We start from the raw sequence: 26,866 nt of genomic DNA on the forward strand, positions 1-26,866 counted from the left end.
AACCAGCAATTGTACAAGACACCCGTCAGGTACTGAGGAATTAAACCTTTCTTTTCTCCATACCATTCCAGATTTATGAGCTAGTCAGTTTAACTCTTTACACTCTGAGCAGTTGACTTGACTATGAGCAGTACTGCGTTGTCAGCATTCCTGAAAGAAACCATTCTGGGACAGGTAATAACATGTTTTTTCATGTGACTAAGAATTATGAATTCCTTGGGTTTTCATTGCTCATCTGGACACCTTGAAGGGGTTTCCACTGCCTTAAAAATCAAACTGCTTAAAAATGCCTGAAGCAGCACATAAAATAATGGAAGAATTAAAAACACTAGACACTGAAAAATGCAGGCACAGGCTACAATAGGCAATCTGGACTTTCAGGAATATCTTAGACACATAACATTTATTTATTTATTTAACATAACATCTTAAATGACCAAAGCTTGCAGTCTCTTCCTTAATCTTTTTCTACATCCCAGAAAGTGAGCAAAACAAATAAAGAAAGAGTTCAGCGAGATAGTGTGACTGTAATAAGCGTTATTGACATTCTTTACCAAGAGTCTGTCATTCTTTCCCTAAGTACCTTTTTACTATAGTTGTAGTGAGTCATTTGCCCCTGTGGGCTTCTGATATTTAGGTCCGGTGTTAACTGCTGTTCACCCATTAGGCTTTCAATGAAGACAGAACCTAAAAAAAAAACCTGTTAAAAGGCACCACTGAGCCACAGGGAAATTCAAACTGCTCTGCATGCTGGAGCTAACAGAGCTGCTAAAATCAAGGGATAAAGTTCAAAATTAGATCATTTCAATGCAGTCTCCTTCAGAATGTGATTTATTCTGTTTTGTTTTGTAGTGATTTTTGTCTATTATTTTTCCTAGAACGGATTGTTATAAATGTGAAAAAAGGTTTGAGAATCTCAGGTTTTTATGATAAAGTAACAACTTCAATAAAATAAAATTGGAAAGAATGCTTTCCAGATGTGTTGCTTTCCATCTTGAGGTCTCAAAGTGCATCACTAGGATTTATGTTGCACTGATTCTTACAGCAATCTTGATAAGCAGGCACCATCCCATTTTATATACAGAAGCATTACAAACAAATTCCTATATAAACCAGTCTAAGTTGTGCCTTCTGCACATTCCTCCTCCAGCTCTACCTGGCAACACCATTCCCTTGTGCCTCAACCAGATGCATGTCAGACAGTAAATGAGCTGGTTCAGAGAGATACACAGACGGAAAACAAATCACCTTTTTGTAGACTCAGTTTACAGACAGATTGTTTCATCCAGTTCAGTCACTGCAGCCTTCAACTCATTGTCAAACCATGGTTAAGGCAAAAGTGAGGCTGGGAGAGGAGGTTAGAGCAGGACTGCTATGAACTCGTCTTATTTCAGTTTAAATAGTCGTGGCAGTGTATCCTGAGGCACAAAGGCCTATATCCCAGAGTAATTTGCAGACCTCCTCCTTCTATGTCTGGGCCAGAGAGATTGCATGAATTGCCCAAATTCAGGCTAGAAATCTGTGGTCAGTCTCAGAGATGTTGCCGTGCCTGCAGTCTTTCAGGGCTTGAGAGACAATGCTGGCCCCCAAAGGAGTGCTTCCACGCAGTGTTCAGCCTCACCTTTTTCATTTTTCACTAACACTAGCACTTTTAAAGCCTCTTGGTGGGTGGGATTTAACCCAACTGAAAACTAATTATAAGGAAAGGCATATGAGATCTTGACCAGGAAATAAAGGGAGGAGAGACTAAGGCTTCTCCATTTTTCTTTGTTTTTTTTTTGAGGGGGGTGGTTATTTTGTTTTTTTCTTCTGTGTTGTTGTTGTTGGTGGTGGTGGTGGTGACACCCACATTTAGACCAGCTTAAAACAGTTCAAGTGCCAGGATCAGGACTCTTAGTTTTGCTCCTGAATTAAGACTGAGGGTACAATGGAAAATTAAATATAGTTTTTATTCTTTAAGCTTTAAAGAATCACATTTACCTGTCATGAAGGATATGCATCTCATCTACAATGTTAGTATTTTCCATTACTTTCACGCCTAATTTTAGATCACCAATTTGGACTGGGCCTGAATAGTAGTCAGATTTCCTCTGTATGACAACAGGCTATTGCCACCTGCCAGGGACACTCTGTCAACCCTGGCGCTCTTCCATCCTAACAGGCCACTATCCTCCACTTCAGTAGAAGTTAAATAAAGGAAACGTTTGCTAGTCTCAGGATGAATATGAGGCACACAGTAGAAAATAACCTAGTTATAAATTTTATCCTTTTTATTTTCAGGAAGGGGGATGAAAGCCTGTACTACTGAATTTAGGAGGACCATGATTTTAATACAAAGGTCCTTTCTGGAGCATAATTGGATCTAGGGAAAAAGCAGAGGATAAATATAAAGAGAAGTATTGCCTAGTAACACTAATATTTAGCTGATCCTAAGAAGCTTTAGCATGCATCTGGATAAATAGCTATAATACTAATGAAACAACTTATGAAAAGTATGGATTTGTGGTAAGTGTAAACCATCAGTCTCTTTTGAAACATTTAAACCTACTGAAACCCTTCTTTGTTAGTTTCTCCAATGTTCTCAATTTTAAATACAAATTATCTTGTACTACCCTTCTACTTTTTTATTTTAGTAACCACTTCTCTCCAGCCCCCCTTTTATGTATGTATGCAGACATGTGGTGATGGTTTTGAATGTGGCAGAAGTTCTGTCAAGCCGGGGCTGTTTGTGATAGAGTTTACCAAATATTTTCATGGTTCAGCTTTCTATGCACTCCAGTAAAGGGAGAGCATAATGACTGAGGAAGTGGCTGTGTCACTGTCATGGTTTAACCCCAGCTGACAGCTAAGCCCCACACAGCTGCTCGCTCACTCCCCCCTGGTGGGATGGGGGAGAGAATCGGAACAGTAAAAGTGAGAAAACTCGTGGGTTGAGATAAAGACAGTTTAATAAGTAAAGCAAAAGCCGCACACACAAGCAAAGCAAAACAAGGAATTCATTCACTACTTCCCATCGGCAGGCAGGTGTTCAGCCATCTCCAGGAAAGCAGGGCTCCATTACGCGTAACCATTACTTGGGAAGACAAACACCATCACTCCGAACGTCCCCCCCTTTCTTTATCTTCCCCCAGCTTTATATGCTGAGCATGATGTCATACAATATGGAATATCCGTTTGGTCAGCTGGGGTCAGCCGTCCCAGCTGTGTCCCCTCCCAACTTCTTGTGCACCCCCAGCCTGCTCACTGGTGGGGTGGTGTGAGAAGCAGACAAGGCCTTGACTCTGTGTAAGCACTGCTCAGCAATAATGAGAACATCCCAGAATTATCAACACTGTTTTCAGCACAAATCCAAAACACAGCCCCATACTAGCTACTATGAAGAAAATTAACTCTATCCCAGCCAAAACCAGCACAGTCGCTAAGACTAAAGGTTTGGTCTCAAAACCATTTCAGTGAACGTCTTCAGACTGTGAGAAAGAAGGATCTGAATAAATGCATAATGGCTAAAATGTCAACCATTTTCATATATTTTTCTCAGCTTTTCCTAAAAAAAAGAACAATCTTGGAAAGACAGAAAAGCAACAAAAATAAATAAATTTTCCTTTAAAGGTTGATTTTAAAGCTCTAATCTCTAACATGTGGCTCACTGGCAACATACTGTTGCAAGATCCTCTGAAATTGCTTTCAGCCTCAGGAAGCTGTCACTGCTGCTATGGTCCAGGCTGACAGGCAAGTAAAGAACGATGTTGCCTGCAGCATAGTTCTTGCTTCCCACTGTTGTCCACGCTGCCACTGAGAACTGGAAGTCACAGTTCTAGCAAATTCAAGATGTGACTTTGCTTGCTCCTCAATTATATGAAAGACTTGGTTCAGAAGCTAATAATTTTTGCAGAGGCCAATTAAGATTGATGTCCAATGCATGTGCAATTCATGGAAGAGACTGTTACAAAAAATAACATCACATGGTTTTAGAAATTCAGAATACCAAATTAGTCAAAAAGATCCTAGATTCAAATCAAATAAATTAAAGATCACCAGATACTTCTACTTGCTAAAGAAGACTTTGGCAAGAATAGTTTTAGAATTAAAACAAAACAAAATAAAACAAAACAAACAAGCATACAAAAACCCAAAACATTTTACTTCTACACACAAAAATACTATTATAGTTAAAGGCTCATTAAAAGGAAAAAAAGATTACTGCTATCAAATTGGTATTCTTCAAAAAACAATCATTTTTCCTTTCACATCTTTGTTGGAAATCTAGCTTGCTATAAGGCTTTTATATGGCAATGATGTTATTATGTTCTTTTGCATTGTAATGATGCTATGTTGTAATGAATTTTGATGTCATTACAGCAAGGGAACAGATGCTGCAATTAAGACCATTAAATGGAATTCAGTCCTTAAAGATTCATATATCCTATGTGAAATTTTATACCCTGTGTAGTATTTATGACATCATTGGTCAGAAGAGGATGAATAATAAAATTTGGAATACTGTAATGGTGCAAGGTACAAATTGTCGGAGAAATTGAGACATCCTTTTCTCTTCTCAGACTGTAAAGCAAAATGGAGCTGATTTGCCTTTGCCCTGAACTTCGTACGATGAAAAGCGGAACTGCAGCTAAATCAGACTCCTAGAATTTTTTACCCACACTTTTCAGATGCCAGTGACAAGGTAGGGAGAGTGGAGAATCAGATGTATTAATTTAAATTATATCCATGACACCTTACATATACTGCAGAAAAGATATTTTTTTCTAAAGCAAAGGAATATTGCTAACATAACTATTTGAATGCTATTGATGTAAAGCACTTAATTAATGCTTCTTTTTTTTTTTTCCTCAGTGATTGATTACTATAATGCTCTATTTGCTGGAATACCAAACATTTTGTTAGAGCGGTTTCAGTTTTTAAAAAGTGAAGGAGCTAATTTTCTGACTAAACACAAAAATCAAAGTGCACTGAAACTTCTTTCACTAGTGTTTGGTCTCAAAGATGACATCAGAGTTCTTTCTGCTTCTACCTGTGATGATCCAACTTTGTCTTTGTATCCCACAAAAATTGTATTCATTAACAAACAGTTACATTGTAGGGGTAAAGCTGAAGCTAGACTCTTGCTCTTGTGATCTCAAACTATGGAAATTACGTCTAAGCTTTAGATTAATTTCTAAAGCAATTTAGAATGATTTTAGAATGAATCATTATATGTTTCTAAATATTTTGTAGATTACTGTTCTAAGCAAGTAGTATGACTCTTGCTACACCTACAGGATTTTAAACTCGTAGGACATAGGGAAGCTTTTATTAAATAGTGATGCAAGGAATAAAGATGATTATTATTTATTTTTATTAACTCCCACCACTACTAGTAAGCTTTCTGTTTAGACAATTACTGCTGTGAGACAAAAATGTCAATTTATCTTGAGTGAATTAAGGCTTAATTAACCTTACTTTCCCTCAAGGCCATTGATCTGGAAACAGCAAGTCAGTAATTGAATGTTGTAGCTACCACAACCCCCAGTTTCTTAAAACATGTGATTCATCTTCCTGAACTACCATGAGAGCAAGTGTGTTCTGGCTCTTAACAACCCTTTTACTATAGCTTTCAATTCATCAAAAAAGATTCAAATTCATGATGGTTCTAGTATGAAAATATTTTGTTCATTTTAAGCAGTTACATTATAGGACAAGTTTATTTTTGTTTTCTATAATCTTATTTAGTGGAGTTGAATAAATTTTATAGTTACATTAGTATAGATGAAGCACAGATTATAATTTCTGTTATAGGATGTGCTAATGTGTTGAAAGAGAACAAACTACATTTATCTCATTTGTACTACTACATTTGTTCCCTGTAAAACCAACCATTTATATTAAATACACTGTCTATTCAACCTCCAGCTGCTAGGGATCATCACACATCTGCAGACCCTTATTTAAACTGTTTAAACTGGATTATGGCCATAGATCTATTATGGATATATAAGATCAAAAGAGATGTAGTACTATGATGTTTTGGAGTAGCATAAGACAATTTTGGCCTACGTAGTGTCATTCATTGGTTCAACTAAATAATGCTACAGATGGAATCATATATTAATTAGATTTGCTGGTAATATACGTAAGATGTGCATCAATTGACTTCATCAGACCCACTCTATGTTTTATTAATTTAGAAGTTTTATTTTATTTACCATTGTTGCTTATTCAGTACAGAGAAACACAAACTTCTGTATAACTGAGGCTGCCAGGCCTAACTGCTTTCATAAGAATCTGCTGAAGGCATTTCACTACAGATGAAACCACTTCTTTGCTTTTCAGTCCTTTCTTACTCGTTTTTACTAGTATCATCATACAGATCTTGAAATCATCTCACAGTGTTTGGTGATTTTCTGTCTTTATATATCTTTCTTTTAAACCTTTCCTGTACCCTTTTTGTCATTTGTCCTGAAAATAAAAGCAACTTTAGACTCCCAATAAATTAAACAGATTTTATTTGAATCTTCCTAGATAAGTTCCTAGATCTCTATTTCTATAGATTCATGCAATTTGCAAACAAACCACTATAAGCATGTACTTCACTGAAGAACTGCACTCTGAATTTCTGAAGAGATTCCATTCAGCTTCATCAACACCGCTTGGTTTCTTCTCTCTAGGAAAAGGACATTTGTCAAATTAGATTTTTATGATGACTCAGATTACAGTTCTTCCTGGAACTAGGAAAGATCCAAAGTATTTTCCATTTTTTCTGTCCTGAAGATCTTCCTTCTCCTCTTTGAGTCACCATTTTAGGAATCCCTATTTTGTTAACTGCTCCTGAAACTAGACAGGAAGAGAGACTGTGGCTGTGTCTATGCCGTTAAATATACCAGGACTGATCTCTGCCCTCGAGGCCAGCAGGCATGGACTTTTCCATACCCTGCTGGATTCTCAGTCTCCCTCCAAAACAGAGCCCCTGGATGTGAACTGGATCTTGAAAGTGGTATCTGGCCTGCAATGACTCTTGAGCTAAGCCCTGGTATTGCTTGGGGTCATGCTAGTTGTGAAGGACAAAAATTGACCTAGGTTTGTTCTAACTATATAACACTAGACACAAGAAGGACCAGTAACTAGAAAGTTTCCTGACACTGTCTAATTTACTGCTGTAGGTGTCACCTGCACTCAGCCACAGCTGAATGGCGCATCTTCTGCCTCCGTCAGGTGTTCTGCTCCTACGATCTGGATGGCCTGATCATGCTTGCTGTGCTGTGATATCAGCCTTTATGCTGGGGATGGAGATGCTGCTGACATTTTTAGAGGTTTGCTATTGAACTGCAACAACGGCAAAACCCTTTCATACCTTTCTTGTTTAAATAACAGCAAAAATATTCTCTGTTCTTTATGGTCTTGTAGTATAATAACTGCATGGCAATTTTTTATGAACTTTTCGGTTTGGCAGATTGGTAAGCGAAGAGATTCTAAAGGTAACACAGAGACTTTGACAGCCTGTAAAATGCTTCTGAATCTATTGAACGCATTCCTCCTATTTTCATTTGCTCATTTTTTTTTCTAAGATAGGAATTATCAAGAAATATTATAAACCATTGAGAGTAACTGCATGTAGAAAGCAATTTTTTAATCTGTATTCTAATATTTCTTTTTTGTGAACCATGTCAAAAAGGCATGTGTGCAAAGCTAAGAATTTTCAAACCACTCTACAGATCTGAGAAGCAGTAGTGCTCTTTGTATGAAAGATATACTAGCTAAAAGTATGGGTATCATAAATCGACTGAAAATTTCATGAGAAATCCAAGAAACTATTTTGAACAGATCAGAGCACAGACTGAGAAGTCATAAATAAATTGTTCCAACAGTACTGAAGCTCCAGGCAAAAACTGTAGCATTATGTGAACACAAAACTTTACTGGAATAGGACATCAAAATAAAGATATCCTAACTGTAGCAATAGTACAGTGAGATGTCACACTGACTTCTTGAATAGTATGATTGAATGGAGACTGCTCTGCTCTCTGAACACAGAGGTTTTCACTTATGATCTTTCATTCATGACAGTTTTAACATGCACACTGATGTTACAGTTCTGTAGTTGACATTAGATTAAATTTAATCTTCAAAGCTGACAGTGCTTTCTGTTTTGGTTCCAGACCTAAATAGACACATAGTGCCAATTTCAACAACTAGATTTTCTGCAAACCTTATGACTTGTATTATTAGGGTCAGATTTTTTTGTCCCAAATTATTTTCCCAATGTGGTTTGAAAGGAACCTGCACAGGCTGTATTTGCATTCTTATCTGAAGATAGACCTGGCTCCAGCTAGGTCGAATGTTTCTCTCTATTACTTTTACTACCCACAATATGAATGTGGCATTTCAAGATTCAGGGATTTCAGTGGCATATGGAATCAATCCACTCTCTTCCAGCCTTTATAGGTGGTATAGCAAAGTGTGATGTAGCAACCTCACTCTCTTTCAAACATATACAAACTCATAAAACTGAAGTATTTTCAGTAGTTTGGATTTATAAGTTCCTGTCATCTCTGAACCACTCTTACTGGCTGGCTGCTGGGAAGTAATTCATTCCAAAACATAAGCTGTTTTTCAAAGTTTATGTAAGTGAGCTAAAATTATTTTGCCCTGGTCTCCATTTCGTAACAAACTCTGATGCCCTGTTGGTCATCTCACAGCTCATCAGCAATGAATGTTTAACATTTAGTACACAAAAGGTTATACATGACACTCCTCCCTGTTAGGAAAGCGTCTGCATGAAAACACCTACTAGTCAGTTTTGGGTTCAGTCTGTTCTCTGTAAGAGTAATTGCTTTAGCTGTTGGCCTTTTATCTCTGCCAGGGCCGGCTGATGATCTGGCAGAACATTGTGATCCATGCTACTGAAGAGTCCTCATAAATCCAATGACATTGGCCTGAAAGTCTGCATTCTGTACGCAGGCAAGAGAAGATAATGAATAGTAATAAATGTTCATCAAGGAACACTTGCGTAAAGAATTACTTCAATTTGTGTGTATGTCAAAATAACAACTTCTCTGCATGGCAAACTCCATCTCCTTCAATGCCAGTTTCTGGTCTCAAACTTTGCATGCATATTCTGAGATGTTGTGTTGCTAGTGCAGCACTTTTTATCTAGCAGGTGGCTGACTAATGAAAAGACATTTACAGCAGATGCAGACCAGCATTTACAGATGCAGACTGTAATCCTGGAAAAATCTTTAAAAACAGATTCAGCTTTCTACTTTGCATCACCACATGTGTTACATGTAGGAGTCTTCTTGCTGTCATAGGTGTGAGGTGTGGGTGGCCTTAGACTTTTTGCATGTGGGCGTGTGGACTTAGGAAGGCTGTTTCAGCAGATCATTACAGAGACAGCTTTTAGCTAGACTGAAGCTCCATTTTTCATTTATCTCTTGTTTCATTGGTTGCAATGGGTTTAATCATTAAATTTCAAAGAAAGATGGTTCTGCTTGTTAGCCTGCTGAGAAAACTGAAGAAAATGAACTCACTAGAAACTTAGTTGAAGCTTCTCTTTCTTGCTATGTTCCTCTGAGTGGTAACTGTGAGCTCCGAACTATTACTTCTTACAAACCATTTCAGTAAGAGAGTTAATCAAAAGCAAAAAGAATAGTGTTCAGTGCTATTTTACCTCCCAAAAATGAAAACAAAATAAAGCAAACCTAAACCCATTCAAAAAAACATTTAAGGAATTTAAACACAATAAGCATCTCAGACTTACTTTCTACTAACAAATATGGGTCCAGCAAGATCTGCCTGGAAAATTTCTGTATTATTTGAAAAGTTTTGGTTAAAGTTGTACTATGTTGGGGTTCATATTAAGTTATGTCTGTTTGTTGAGATGTTTCAAGGGCACTGCCAAATACACTTCGTGTGCAGTGTGAAAAATAAGAAGTTGAAATCGTATAACAGAAGGTAAAATAAAATAAAATAAAATAAACCAAACCAAACCAAAATAAAATAAAATAAAATGGAGTGGTTTTTCCCTTGTTCTTTTTCTTGGAATAACTGTATAAAGATGCTGCATAAGAAATGGGCACATATTTTCTTAATTATGTAAGACCTACCAGGCTTACAATACGTGTACACACACATTCATTTAAACAGAGACTTTCTAGTTGATTTCTCAATCCAAAAAGTACAGTAAACACCACCAGAGGTCTGACAAGTTATTTAAAGGGAGATCAATTACTCAGCATTGCACAGATAGATCCTGGATTAGGTACAGTGTTAGAATAACAGAGTGGACAGAGACCACAAAATGAAGCAGAGACCAGCCTAAAGAAGAAGAATGATGTCTGGGAAAAGTTAAATGTAAATATAAGGAGAGAAATCCAGACATGAAAAGCAAATCGAAGCCCTTCCTGAGAGCTCTCTCAGCTGAGAATAATGTTTGTATATGTACATATTTTTTTCTATATGTACATAAATTAAAAATATTCTAGTTGAAGAGAAATGTCTATGCAAAGACTAGACATTTATGCTGCTTGCCTCTGTTAAGCTTTAATCAGAATAAGGTGGACAGTCAGTATTTTAAGGTTCCAAATAATCAGAAAGTTTCTTTGGTTCACTGAGAATTTCACAGTCAAATGTTCTCGAATGTTAGCTGTCTATGTTTACATTGACTCCAACGACACTTACAGTTGTCACCAGTAGAACCACGTGTAGATTTGATTCAGTACCAGTCATGGCGAGTCCTCCTATTCACTGCACAGGTTTTGGATCACGGTTCATGTGCACAGACTGTTTTCTGGTTTTCTTTTATTTTCTGTTCATTTTTTTTCGTTCTAATAGATTTGTGGCATGCTTCATCTTTCCTGCTTTCACATATACCAGTTTTGGATCTTTTATTTGACTTTAAGCAGTTTTTTAACTGTTATCACAGTTTAAGATTAAGTAACTGTGTGGAGACAAAATAGAGACTCAGATACCAAAACACTTGAAACACAGATATAGGCAATTTCACAAATTACACAAATTCACTGTTCTGCAAGAGAGATGATGCGGTCTAGAAGAAGAGTCAGACAGGCAAGCTTAGTCATATCCAATCTACGCTGTGCAATGCAATGCCTTGGTGTGACAGCCCTGAGCCATCTCTAAATGGACTACTCTATCTTCATGGCAGAAAGTAGTGTAAAACAAGACTAATTCAGGTCCCAATGCAGGATATGAGGTCCTCATGATTTCCTCTTCCATTTTGTTATTGCCTTTGGCTAAACAGTGGCAAATGCCATCACAGTTTGAGACCCTGGTACTTCTGCTGGGAAATTGAATTGCAAGATTGCAAGAGATGACATTCATGTTGGTATGATTGCTATAAAAAGAAAATACTTCATGCACAAATAATGACTGTTCATGGAAAATGAATTAATGAGGTATACAACCAGGAGAACTGATGTCTCATGAGGGAATCAAAGAAAGAAAACATGCTGTCATCTAAAAACATCTACAAATTCTACCATTATGTAGCAGAAAATGAGATAAATCCAACTGAGGAATCACAACTTGGTCAGTTTTGCTTTGTATCAGCCTATCTGTTGACATGATTTTTATTTTTTCACTTGTTTACAATAAATTTGAAATTAAGCTGGAATGGCTTGGTTGCTATAACATTTTTCTCAAGTAATCATTCAGAAATGTCATCAACACTTGAGGAAGCATATCCACAGAGGTTTTGAAAAGCAGTCCCCATGTTCATCACCAGAAAGTCCAGGGAAAGACTAAGCAGAGGGGACTCTCTAGTTTCTAGACAACTTCTTTCATGGCTGCACTGCACTTCATTGTGTGGCATAGGCAGATTCTTAAACTCAGTCTGTGCTGGAAACCTATTTCTTTTCCCAGAAACCAAACAGGAAATTGATAAATCATCTGGACTGAAGTATTGATTGTATACTGTTTTGGAACTACTGGTCTACTTGATTGGTACACCTGTACAAATAAAGCAGCATACACTTTGAATATTTCATTATATTTGATTTCCCTTCCATTAGGCAGTCCTATGAGATCCCATAATTCTGCTGCTCTTAGTAGATTGTAGTGGTATGTGACATTTAAAATTATTATTTTGAACAAGAGAGGGGTGGTTACAATGTACCATATCATTGTAAACAATTAACTGGATGCTATTTCAACAGACAAGTGTCAGCAACAGGATAGTGCCGAGTAGGACAACAGTAAAGAGCTTAATAATTATATTTTTGACAAAAATATGTTTTCAAAGGAAAATTTCAAAGAAAGATGTGTAATTATACACATAGAATTGGAGTGTTTAAGTGCAACAAGTATTCAAGAGAGGGGAAAAACATGAGCCAGATATTTTACATCTTAGTTTTATTTCATCTTGAACTCTTACCTTTAAAAGAATAAATCTGGGCAATTTCCATCATTTTTCAGAGAAATATTACAATTTACAACATAACTTTGAATTATTTTTAAGCTGGAAAAATGTATATTCTTTCTGCATTTACATGCAGACATGGATCCTGTGTTAGTGAAGGGAATGGAAATGTTGTTCATATAAAACTAAATTATATTTTTCCACTTGGAAATTTGATTACAAACATGGGTGAGTGATATGCTGTTCAGGGGAGTGGAATCATCCTGTTCTTAATATAAGCAAAATTAACAGCACATCTTTGCCACAGCAGGCACCTTACTTATGTCACAGTATCTTTCTCATACTTGATGTGATGCAACCGTTACAGCCATTGAACTCACTGATTTGTCAGACACAAAAACTCGCTGTACACCTAGTGAAAAGAAAACTTCAAATAATTGGCACATGTCCATGTCTTGAACCTCACTTAGCATCATTCATTTGACAGAGTTAGCTTGTTAGTTAAACTACACAGAACTTTCCACCAAAGTCGAATGTACTAAACTGTTAGTGTACCCTATGACTTAAGTCAGAATTTACTGGCAAGGCACAGTAACACATACTTATTTAGCGCTGAGCCAATACAACTGCCATGGAAAAGCTTTTTTTTTCATCACTTTTCCTTACCTGCTAAAACAGGTACTTGTTACCTCTTGTCAAAGGATATAAGGACAAGAAAAAAAATCAATATTGAATGCTAGGTTATCATTCAAGGCACCAGAAGTTCTGGGGCATTAAAATCTAAACTGCACATAGATATAACTTCAGAAAAAATTGCCATCCAGGGACTGGTGAAAAGGAAGAGAAGGTATGGATCTTGCCTGCAAGGACGTGAAATAACCCAGACAGCCATGACTAATGTTGAGATAAAACAGTCATTCAATTAAAAGATTTAAGGAAGGAAAACCCCTTCATATCCTGTACCTGGTCCAAATATTTTCCGTCTCTCATGCTCCCCTTGAGAATTCCCTTGTCTAGAAGCCCCTCCAAAGCAGTCTACCCCTTGTTAAAACACAAAAACATGGTATTCCCAAAGCAACAGAGAGAATCTTTCTGCACTCCTAGCATGGTTAATAAGCAAAGTAACCAGGCAACCAGAGAGAAATTGTACTGGAGATCATAACAATGAGGATTGTCCTACCTTCAGACCTTGAGAATCTCCCAAGTCTAATAGAAAGAAAATAAAGAAAAATTCGAATAGTATAGTAGAAGTCAGTAATTTGGGCATAAAAGTAGCATATATAGTGCTTTATTATGCACGTTCTGTACAGTTTCAAGCAATCAGACCACCACCACTAAGCTGTTCTTTCAAACAGCAAGTACATTTGTTTTTCTACAACCGTGGGGCAAGATTTATCAGTTAATATTTCTACTTGTGCCTACTACTGGGGGGGGGGGGGGGGGGAAACCAAGGAAAACTTAAAAGGGTATATTATTAAATTCCTTTTTATTTTCATAAACCATGTTAAATGTCTTAAATGTTTAAATGGTATCGGTGCGCTTATGCAAAAACAAAGTAAAAAATACAATAGTGAAATAACAGAGGTTCAAAGGGGCCAGACGTCACACTGTAGACTATCACTTTCTTCAAGTGGTGTTCAGCAGCTACTTGTACAAGCCTGGATGTGTCTGGGGAGATAATATAAATAGATGCCAAGCCCTAAAGTCTCTGACTGACTGACATTTTGGCAGTTACCAGTAGATGGCTGCAATTTCTAGTTGCTGAAATGGCTCACTCAGAACTACTCTGTTTGAAACAGCTGCTGGAAATGAACCAACAACTAGCTATATCTTGAAGACTGTTGCTGCTGGGCTTGTCTTTCCTATGCGACAGAAAAATATGTACCTGAAAAAAACAGAAGTTTATAGACTTCATCCATGTCGTTCAGTACTTGTAGGATTCAGTAGATATTTACAGCCTCTGGCTCTCAAAGGCCTCTCTTATTCTCCTCTTATGTTAGTCATAAAGTCCATTAGGCATACACACAGTTAAAAAAATCTATGTGACACCCTCAATCCATGTCCTCCCTCCACCCCCAAACAATCCAATATGCAGTTTTCTTTTTCTGAAAAATATGTGTAGAAATTGATATTGCAGGAGAAAACATGTTTTACATTATTTTATTTTATCAGAATTAGCCTTTTTTTTTAAAAATAACCACTCCCTTCAGCTGAGGTGCTTTATATCCAGTTTTTGAAACAACTTTTAATCCAGGGACTTTTCTTCATTTTTGTCTGGGTCTGAAATTAATGAGGTTAGTTTTATTTTAACAGCATGAATATTTAACAGTATGAATATATACAGTCCGATCTTGGCACAATAAAGTTTTAGGGTGTTTTACCTATATCAGTGCCTCAGTATCACTTAACCTGCTGCAAAGATGTGAATGATGTATGTGAAACACATCAAAGAGCAAACTGTGTAACTGAAGAGAGCAAAGAAAAAGATGGAGGACAGTTACAGACCACAAAAAGTACAATAAAGCACAATAAACACTGTTCCAGTAGGCAGTGACATGGCCAGTTCTCATTATTTTGGGAATTTTTGAATGGAGAGCAAAAAAACACTGAGGGGAAGTGTCTCAAGGCCAAAGAGATACCACATGACATCCAAAGGAGGTGTTGGTTAACTCCTATGGGATGCAGGTGTGATGACTAGCTGGGTGTCATGGGCATGTGTTAGGTAACAGAGCTGGACCACATCAGAGCTGGTAGTGAGCAGTCAAACTCCTAGGGGTGGGGCAAAGAGGTTGCAGAGCCTGCGGGTGTACACAAGACCCTGAGAGCATGTTATTTTGTGAACTGAAAGTCCTCTTCCTTCTCCTCTAACAAACAAGTGAACAAACCAGTAATCATTTTGATCTAATTTTCAAAAGACATTTTAGAAACACAGTCTTAATGACACCGAGATCACATCTGAATGTGCTGAAGTAGTTAGGAAGGGGATGTCATATTATCTTCCTGCTTTCCCCAGCTGGGGATTCAGTGACATGTTAAAACAGCACCATGTTTTGCTGATGCATGTTGTTTTGTGAGCATCTTGGGGGATAGTCAACAAGTATACAGCTATCTCCATATTTTGTGGAATATCAAGAGAAGAGCTTGCTTTCTCTGATTAATTGACATTTCATAGCTCCTGTTCAGCGCCATTCAGGTAACACTGGTAGGTAAATTCAACAGGTTACAAATTCTTCAGTTTTCTGCAAGAAGCACTGAAGATTGATAATGGTGAATAGAATCAGTCCAGCACATTTCAGTTCTTTACCAACGTACTCTTGAAACAGGGTTCAAAAAGAAATAGAAAGCAAAAATATACATTGTATCTGCAAAACATGGAACATTTTTTAAATTGTTCTTACCCAGTATATGATCACTATTTTTTTTCCTCACATAATTACTGGCAGTATGCCTTATGTCCATTAAGAAATTTGTTTTCCTAATCTTCTGATTGTTGTATGTGTTCTATGTCACTCCCTACCAGAGGAGTCAGCTCATGTACACACACATTTTGAGAAGCTGGGTATTAATATAGAAGTATAGAAAAAGAAATGGTGAAAAGTGACACAAAATAAGATGACTGGTATGGACACACGTACCTGTGTATCAAAACTGCTATATCATACAAAGTGTTATTTCCATGCTATCAGGGTATCTAGACTCTCCAGATATTCTCTGTCATAGCTATAAAAGTAAAACAGAATGAGCACTGTAATAGAAGTTGATTAAAATAAGAATAATGTGTGCATGTGCATATGTGTCTTAAAAGGGGGTAGGTTTTCCCCTTCTGCACTGTTTCAGATAAAATACTTTGAAGAAATAGTTCTGATACTAATAAAATGCTTTTCTTAGCTGAGAAAACATGGATTGAGAGCAACTTTGCTAAATGCACATAAATTCTTAACAGTTTAATATAATTCAGAGTATTGATTTTTATTATTAAATTGTGTTGTAATACTGTGTCATAGATAGAAACAAGTATCTGCAGCATACACTGCATTACAAAGAAGATTTCAAAATGATGCAGTGCCACTATCACAAATTTAAGGTGATAGTTATTATTAAATGAAAAATAAAAAAAAACAAAAGCAAAAACGCTCCCTGTAGTAAACCTTACTACTCACTGATAGTTTTTGCTGATGAAAGATTACAAGATATAAGGATAAATTATTTTTATAGCTGAAAAATGGAAGGATGACTCCTTTTGAAGCCCCTAGCAGGAGAAAAGGTCTAAAAATAATAACTTAGTAGGATTGGGAAAGTCATTTGCTCATGAATATTGAATCTCAGCATATTTTCAGTCCCATCTTCTTCAGATTTAAAGGTTAAACTTTAAAAACTGCTGTTTCTTGTCACTAGTGTTAGGACTTACAATATCATCTTCAGATGAAAGTCAGATAAAAAATGAGTAACTCTTTTAGAGAAGTTTATTCTCCCTTTTTTGAAATCATGCAGGAAACTCTCTCTGAGAGTAATGGACTAAGTTTTTGTATTCATTTGTAGAGCACATAGTACAATGGTGTCACTATCTTTGACTATAACCTGCAGATGATGCCATAATGCAAATAAACGTCAGTGCAGTTTTTGATAAAATGTAAATTAAAAAATCAAATAAATAACCAAATCTGACCTTAGAAGCTCTCCTTGTTTGTGACCTATTCACTTCATTGTCTTCTCTGCCTGGTCTGTAATTCTACTACTGAAATCAGAGAAATAGATCAGATTGGGATTTCTTTCATTTAAGGAGATGGAATTATCTGTGAAAGACTCAACACTGGGAGTAAGCTGAACCTTCAGTTTTGACTTTGGAAGTTTACTTGTGAAGAATCTTGAAAAAAGAAGGGGGCTAACTGTCATGCCTCAAGCATGACAGAGCATTCAATTTTACTGGCTATAATGTATGGAGAAGAGGATGACTGGTGAAGCAGGAGTTAAAACTGCTATTTAGTTTTCTCTTGCTCCTGGAACTTGTGCCAAAGACACCTGGAGCTTTGCAAAGCTTCTCTTTTTTTTTTTTTCCTTTTTTTTTTTAATTTTCTTTCCCCCCCTGGTATTTGCATGAATAAAATAATTAAATAAAGAATACTGAAGGAAATAGTAGAATCAGTAGACAGTACCTGGTACATGGACAACAAGTTAAAATATGAGGATACCTTGTGAAAGCAGAAAAAAAATCCACCACCCACCCACCCTCTCTTTTATGCAGAACACCACTGGCAAACATAAATCAGTGACAATATTGTCACATTTCCAAAAAGAATGTGGAATAGGAACCCTCTAGTGCTTTTTATTTTTAATCAGATGCTAACAAATAATCTGTGAAATTGCATAAAGTTTTCATTAATTCTGTGCAAGTTTGTGTTTCTTCTAACGGAATTATTGAGCAAGAAAGGTGACACTTGTTCTTACCCATCCCCCACAATCCTCTGATCACTTTTCAAAACATGCATGTCAATTATTCTACTAAGTGTGGAAAAAGCAGTCTGAAACATTGTTAAACGAACTATATGAAGCCTTGAGGAGACACAGTAGGCGGCTGAAGTGAGAATTAAAAATGCCATGTTCCTGAAGCTCACACATTTTTAATACTAACCTTCAAAGCTAGCAATGATGGCGGGATCATTCCAGCCTCATGATATAATTAATTGCTGTAATTTCAGACATTTCAAAAGTGAACAAGACCTTCATACTATGTTAACGAGAAGGAGCCTGATGGAGCTAAACATTTGTTTTCATACAGGTTTGGAAAATATTGTTGGTGATGAGGGTGCAGGTTGACTCTATTTCTGATTTGTAACAAAGAGAACAAATTTTGACTGTTGCTTACAATTAAGCAACCACACCAACTGCAAGACTATTGATTATTTTAGAAGGTTCTCACATTGTTCTTCCTCTCCAGCTGAACTAATCCAATTTAGAAGTTTCTTGGTTCTGTTTCTCTTCAATCTGCCTACAGATAACAGCTCCTCTTCTACCTAAGACAATCTGTAATGTCTGTTCACTCTGACACATGACTAAGTAAATTCATTCTTTTTTCCGCTCACCGAAAAACTTCAAGCATGCCATAGCTGCTCTGAATTTCCTCATTATTCAGCTTTCTTTCTCAAGTTTTCCCTGGAAAATATTGATCACGAAGGATTTGATACTCATGGTTTGAAACTAAAACATCATTTTGGTGAGTGTTATAGTATCATTTGGTGAAAGTTATGATGTACTTCCCATTCGGTGATTGGATGAGCAAGTTTATAATTGGGAACCTTCAAAGAAGTTACAGAGGCTCCGAAACTCCAAGAGGGAAAAAGAGCAGTTTAAGACTCATGGAAGATTAGTGACTTCTGGAACATTTTAAGGATTTTTCTTTCTGAGCAAGTCATGTCTTGGGTGAGGTGTTATTGCTAGAGAAAACAGGCTACTGCAAGATTTACTGGCTGGGTGCACAGTTAAAATTTTATTTTCTCTTGTCACAATCATACAAGGTAATTGTGAAGGTAATAGTGGCTTTGAAAAGATGAGGTCAGATTCTCATCTGGCTCATGTATTTGCCTCTGTGCCAGGGCTAAGCCAGAAGTTTGGGGAATGTCGTGTCAAGTAGTATCCCATTCCAAGTAAAATATACCAAGTGCACTGCATTTACTACTCTGTAACTTTCTGTCATCGCTGCAGTCATTAACACAAAGTAACACTTGTTTATACATGACCCTGTTCTGAAGGCCTTAGTCATGTACTTCGATATATTTACTTGCATCCGTGCCAAGGTGTGCAGGAGATGTGGTATTAGGAATTTGCTCCTCGCACACACTTTATAATCACAGAAATGATAGTTGACTCCAACTGTTTGCAGGCCTGGTGGATGAACCTGGTGATTGCCATAATCACGAGAAGGCAAGCTGAAAGAGCTAAAGAGTTAGCTGCTTCTCAAGCCAGTATTAGCATCCTTGTACTAGCATTTTAAATATCAAGCAGTATTCCTTTCTATGGCCCTAATGGCAGCTCTAATGGTGTTCAGGGTCTTGACAAATAATCTTGTATTAGATGTGAATGTGTTTGTTTGTGTGTGTCCTTGTGCATGTATAACTTGAGGGAGGTAGAAGAGAACATGATAGAAAACAGGAACAGTAGGCCTATCTCTGATTTGAAGGATGGCCAGTGAAATCCTCTCTGAAAGCCACTGTGCAGGCATCGTGTACTCCCTGTTTCCCTGTGCTGTGGTGCAGGGCATGGTGTTCACATGGTCCATCTGCCTTCAGCAGCTCGCATTTGCTGGTACCTCCGTGCTTTATGTCAGTCTCACAGTGTAAGTAAACATCATCAAACCCTAATTTTTCTGTGGTCTTTCTGAAAATTAATACAGAATATTTGGCTAAACAGGGCTGTGATGATGACATCTAGCCTGTTTTGCAATAGCTCTGACTGAGGGATGTCTCCCCTGAGGTTAATCTGCACTTATCTGAAACACAAGTTTCTCTTGCTAACGCATCAGACAGGGCTTTATGCTGTGCTGATAGCTCGGCATGTATAGATTCCATTTCAAAGAACCACCTTATCTGCTCTAATTTATTATTTTGAGTTCTAATAAAGGCTATCTTCAGAGATAACATGTCTTTGGTGTTTTTTGGCATGTCCACTTAAGGTAAAAAGTCAGATAGCCCAACCTCACAGCTTAGGCCAATAAGAAGTAACCTAGCAGATCTGAAAAAAAAAAAAAGAAAAAAGTGAGCAATCTGCTTCACAGGAACAATCATTTTACCTTTGATTTAGTAATTTAAAACTGTTGAAGTCCTAAATAATTCTAGATGCTTTGGTTAACAACAATAGACACAAATGTTTTCTTATCTTGGTCAGGAACTAAAATATTTCTTCTAAAATGTGAGTAAGCTCCAGCATTTATTTTTAATTTTTTTTGCCTCTTGTGTCTGTATCTGGAATTAACTCCAGCTGTGGTTGAAGAAAGTTACAAAAACATTAGTTTATATCTAATAAATACTGGTTCATTACAGAAGCATTTTGGACTTCTGCTTTGTTCCCAGATGTAATTCAAAGTGCAGAGTTTGACTTCTAACTCTCTAGGCCCCAACATTTCTGACAGACATCATTTCAGAAATAAAATGTCTTGCAACATTTTCTGTAGGACTATGGGTGGAATTTCATCAAAATCATGTTCAGAATATATCAAGATGATATTTGGGTAAGATTTTAAAATTTCAGATCAGCTTTATATTTTAATAGGGTTTTTTTAATTTGTAATGGCACATTACACAGAATTTATACTGAAGTTAGGGTACATTATCCTTACAATTTCTCAAAACACAAGAAGAACAGGCTGTAAAATAATGAAATAAAACCAGATATATCAATTCATTCTAGAATTTATTTTTCTTTACAAACTAAATTAGTGTCAGTGTAAGTGTCAGTTTCTGCAAAGAAGAATAGCATGCAATTCTTTTAACATCATTTTACTGTTACTATTTTAGATCTCTGTATTCTCTGTAATTTTTTTTTTTTTCAGGGTACGCCCTGAGAATGCAAATAAAAGTAAAACATAAACCAGAAAAAAACAAACAAATGTTTCATTGAAAATGAAATAAAAATGAAGGAAGGGAACTATCCTTTTTCAGAACATAAAAAAAAAAAAAAAAAAAGAAAAAAAAAAAAGACTTAAAATTGCCAGTAGGCTGGATATCAGGAGAAAACAAAGAAACAAACAAACAAAACCAAAACCAAACCCTCTAAAATCAGTTTCTGTACTAAGCAATGTTACCAGCATTGATGGCTGAGACCTGTGAGCACAAGAAAGTATGAACACAATTTGCATCTATGTTTTATAGTTCAAAAGTTATTTAAATAAATCAAATCAGTCAAATAAATATCCATCAGATAGTTGGTTTTTGTTTTTTTTCCTGCTATTAAAAAAACCCCACAAACCCACACTTTCAGGCTCAAGGTCAATATAAAATGTTCAGCATATGGCTTGATCATATAAGATTGGTTTCTCTTTTTTTATGCAATGCAGAAATCTCAGGGACAACAGTTCCTCAGTTGTGGTCTATGAATTTGTAATTATCACTGTAAATCTGAGTGGTCACAGACTGCTAACCCATCATAAAAACCTGCATACCTCCATTATATATGGGGTTTATCTGAGTTTTGATACCAACCAGCTTTCTAAGTTCTCTGTGTAGTAAGTGAAGAGAGACTGGGAACTCCAGATGCACCTCTCTACTTTTCAGGCATCTTTTACTACGTGAAAAAAGACTCTGTAAGAAGAATATATAAAAGAATACACAGGAGCTATGTATTGGCTAATATACACAGTAGACATGAGTATTAGACTATTATGCTACTCAGATAAACAGGCTCACAGTATCAGTAGAGACTCCCTGTGAGTTTTTACTGTCCATACAGTTATCAGTCACATGGGGAGTATTTTTCTCCAGTGCTTTTTGAAAAGGTCTGGTCTGATCATTTTTTCTGCTGAATTGCTACCTTCTGACTCTGCTTTTTTTCTTGGGCTTTTATGCTCTTTCATGTCAGCATTTTTCTTTTAAGTCCTGAAGTACTATTAGTCTCAACAGTTTCACTTCTGTCTATGTTTTTACTTCCTTTGTCTTGCAAAGTCTTAGCTTGCATAGTCTTTTACAGTTCAACATTTTTTCTTATTGATGTTAAGCCAAGGTCACACAGCTGGGCTGCACCAAAATGCATAGACAAAGGTCGTAGGTAGTTGAACTCTAGCACTGTAGGTTACACAGAAGGCAGATCAGGTCCCAAAGGCTGAAATGTCCTCTGGAAGTGTCTCTTTCCCTGATTAAAAAGGAAGGTAAGTGTAGGTAATATCCTACCTCATGGACCTATTAAACGCATGATATTAAGAGGGATTAATTCAGGTCTTGATATGACTCCTTTTTTTCTCCATCTATCAAGCCACTTTCCAAGAAACCCACAGGCATAGGAAATATGGTCTTAATAATGCAAACAAGAATATTGCAAGAAGTGATGGTGCTAAGTGCAAGGGAAAATTAGAGGACAAATGATAAATATATCTCCTAATTAAATTCTAACCCATGCTGTGAAAATGTAAGACTCCATGTTCCAGGAGAATATAAGGTTGACAAAAAGGTTGCCTTTCTTTAACTTTAGGATGTCATGAGGCATTCTGGCCTGTACAGGAAATAGAAAATTCATATAAAGTGTATGTAAGGTGAAAGAAAATGGGCTTTAAAACTCTACACTCAGTACTAACTTCTTTTGTCTCATAAATATAGAACTCAAAAAATCCAATTTTGCAGAAGATTTACATTACAATTTCTAAAGGTAACATAATTGATTTTGAAGAAATCTGCTATGTCATTTGGGAAAACAGCTAAGACTTTCCAAATCCTTGTTCAAAGCTCCTTGAATAGACAACATGGTCGGGCTTAATTGAAAGGTCAGATAGGATACTAGCAGAGACGTACTTAATGGAACGTATCAAAAGTTTTTCAGTTTGGTTTCTTTCTGACAGTCAGCAAATTAAGAATATTTATTGTGTGTTATTTGTTTTTTTAATTTTATACTTTTAAGATAAATAATATTCCTTTATTTTGATAATGAATTGGTGAAAATAATGTTTCAGACAAAAAAAAAAAACACCAACCTGTTAGCCAAATTCAACTATTTTTGGTTTTTAAATTATTTCTAGCCTTAATATGTCCTTGTGTGAGCAGTTTTTATGTTCCTCCAGTTTTCCATACAACTTGGACAACTGGGATATTACTTTAGATATCCTCAAATACTTGTACTTTATACACTGACTCAATGACACTATGCACCTAAAATTTAGATGTCTGCATTATATGGACCAGACCATGCCTTGTATTATCTTTATGATCCAAAATCTGTTGATTGGCCCTGACTTAGTCCTTCTCAGTTAAATGTTTTCCCAGCATTTAGTAGCAGTCACAAGCGTTACTAGTGTGGTGGTTCCTTGCTTTTTCATCCAGATCTAGTGGATGAAATGACTGGAAGCTTTAATAAATGGGAGCTATTTTTTCATATTAAAAATGGCATATTTATTACACAGTAAGTCATTTAAAAACTTGTTTTTAGAGTATAGAAGAAATAACTGAAAAGAGGAAGGAACTACATCTTTTATTACTTTTCCTCTCATTATTGGAAGCTGTGTTCTGGTTGTAGAATTTTGTTAGTCATGGGGCCACACTTAGTTACCTAAAACATAGACAACTACATTTCAGATAGTTATTCTAGCTGATCTTTTTATCGTCGATGGAAAGTAGCTGGCACTATTTCAGATGTCTGGAGTAAGACGGTGGACAAATAACCACCTTAAATATGATTCCATTTACCAGGAATATGAACATTTACAGGCAAAATGACAGTTACTTTTTGCCATTAAAGTTACTTTTTGCCATTGAAGTTATATTTTGCCATTTACGGGCAAAAGGTAAGTTACTTGGTTTGTAGAACAGTGAAAAAAGTCTAAATCCAATGCCTTCTGAAAACCTAGCAAAAAACTATTGGAGGGGAGCACTGCAAACAGCAGGTCATTTTCTAACTTCTGGTCTGTGACTGGCCAATAAACCCTTACCATGGAGGAAGGCTCAGTGAAGATGGGCAAAGGTGATGTGCCCTTGAAGGTCAGCGAATCAGGCAGGTTGTGACTGACCAAACCTGTTACAAAGAACCTGACTTCATCTCAACACAAAGGGGACCAGAGGTTTGCCTTTGCTTTAGATAAACAGCCATATCAGTTGAGCGGATCAGCTGGTGGTGTAAATGTTTCTCCCTGAGTTCTTTCAAAGAGTGTGAATGTCTGCCTGAGTTAGCCAGGCCAGCATGGGCGGAGTGAATACGTGGCTCAGCCCAACACAGAGGATGACAACTAAGCAACTAATGAAAGAATTTCAATGAGAGCAGCAGCCTTGAGCTGGCTTCAACGCACATATTACTTCCTGGGGGAAGTAATTACAATTGGGGATGCCCAGCATCATGATGGTGAACATATTAGAGAGACTGGTAATGGGAATCACATTGTGACTGAACTGTGTACTGCAATTGCTTTATTTTGTTAAGTGTAACTTATGTTTGTATTGTGTTTTCAGTGTATTTTGTATCATTCCGCTAAATCAGAAATCCTGTGTAACATCACATATCTTCAAATAAGTACATTTAATATTAAACATTACACCCTACGCATGTGGAATATCTAAAAGAACCTGGTCAGAGAGTGTGGGACTCTGACACAGTCCCACAGGAATTCTGAAGGCCGATATTTCCGATTGTTGACATTTGATAAGTGCAACATTCATAAGGCTCTGTAACCTTAATTTATTGACAAGCACACTTAATACTAATGTCTCTTTATTAAAGATTGTCCTTAGTGCTAATGAATAGAAAGATGCCTACCTAATTAATCAGATTAATGTATACAGAAAGGGAAAGAAATCAGATTTATATCTACACATTTAAACAGTCTCTCTCAGCACCTCTCTGTATTTAACTGCTGAATTCCTTAATTTGTTAGTTCTTTCCTGATATTCCTACTCAAAAGGGTATACATAAACATGCATACAGGACAAAGAAGACTGACAAAACCCCTAAGAAATTCTTTGCCAATTACTGTGTCAGCTAAGCTTCTACGTGAGGCTTTGGAGTTCTTGTGGGATCAGCTCTGTGAATGAATGTCTTCCTTTGTAATGCCATCTTTTTAACACTGAGCTACAGTTATACTCAGTGCATTTTCTTGTGGGAGCAATCTTTCTCACTTCTTTGTATACCTTACTTTTACACACGGAAATCTTCATGGAAGATGTATTGTTCAGTTTTACCCTGGAAAGAAGACAGATAGCAACAAACATGACTCTCTCCAGGCAGCTGTGTGTTTAACATTTAGACAAAACTGTATTTTCTCAGTCTTGCAGTTTGAATTGGGAGCCATTAAAAAGAGAATTATTTCTGATCCTCACTTATGGTAGTATAAGTTAATCCATCTCTATGAATAATAAGGCAAAGAATTTATACAACTGTGTACTGTATCTTGTTTCTTTATTAAAGATGGGAGTCTGAATTAAGGTATCAGTCTTCTTACAGAGTTCAGAGTACTGCAAACGTGTGACAGAACTAAGAACAAATAAACTGAAAATATTTCACATCATAGCACGGTTATCATGCAGCACAGTATATGTTTATCTCTGCAGATTCTGAATTCAAGCTTCAAGCATTAACATAAATCTTTTTAATGTTTCTGAATAAAACTTTTGAAGTCCTATGACTTCCTAGCATTTTACTGGATATATTATCATTAAGTGTGCCATTATAAATGTGATAGAATAACAGACTTCTCAGAGTTTTACAATCTTTTTCAAAGCTCTCAAGGAAGAAAGAAAAATCCCATAACTGAAATACATTTAGAAGACCTGTGAAATCTCCCACAGAAGCATAGGTATATACATAGACTTTATAACTGTAAGTTTTTATACCTCTAATACTTATGAAGTGTTTAGTTAGTAATCTTAGACAAATTTCATAACAAAATGTTTTGAAGAAATTCTGGACTTCTGACAGATATTTCCGAAAGGTGGGGAAAAAAAGAAGGAGATGATACAAGAACACAGGTTAAAAAGAGAAAATGAAAATAAAATAAAATCAAATAAAAATAATATATAAAAACAAAACAAACAAACAAAACAAAACAAAACAAAAAAAACAATCCCCCACACCTAAAGGAGTTCTTCTGAGGCTTACAGCACATGATTTGATCACCATCAGTCTTGTGGCCTCTAACAGTTAACTCATAAGTCCATGTAGGGTTTTCTGCTGATATCCTGTTCTCAACCACTCACACAACATTTATTTGAACAAATAGAATGTTCTGCATGGCCAAGTAGGCCCAGAACCTTGAAGAATCTGGATCCTTGTATTCATAGTGGTCCTAGGGCTTGTTCAACAAACTCAGACTATTTAATCAATCAATTAATATATATCATTTTAGGTACTTAAAAAACCCTAAACAAGCACTGTGTCTTCTCCTTATGATTGTTAGAATTATTATATTTCCAATATGTTCAGTAAAGTATGAGCATGTAGGTATATATCAATATCTCAGATTTTTTTCTTTAATTCACTTAGTTTTCCAAAATTGATCACATGAAGAAAGTTTAATTTGCTTTTTTACAGGGAAGTCTTCCAGAATCAAATAATGTTTTTCCTTTAAAACACAGGAGAGTTCAAAATCACACAGGGAAGTTCAAAAAAATTGTGTCAGCGAGCATATGCTATGCTGACTTTTTTTTTTTTCCCATCCAGGAGATGCTATCATTCCTCTGAGGACTTGGTTATGCTTCACAGTCATTGCCCTGAGCAGTGAGTGACAAGGTATTAAAACCATTCAAAAGAAGCTACTGAAAATTTTGATAAGTCAGGCCAGTAATGGACAAAGACCAGCCTTAAGTGGCTTATCATATATCT

Source organism: Gymnogyps californianus, chromosome 1, assembly GCF_018139145.2.
Source record: "Gymnogyps californianus isolate 813 chromosome 1, ASM1813914v2, whole genome shotgun sequence".
In the NCBI taxonomy this organism is placed as follows: Eukaryota; Metazoa; Chordata; class Aves; order Accipitriformes; family Cathartidae; genus Gymnogyps; species Gymnogyps californianus.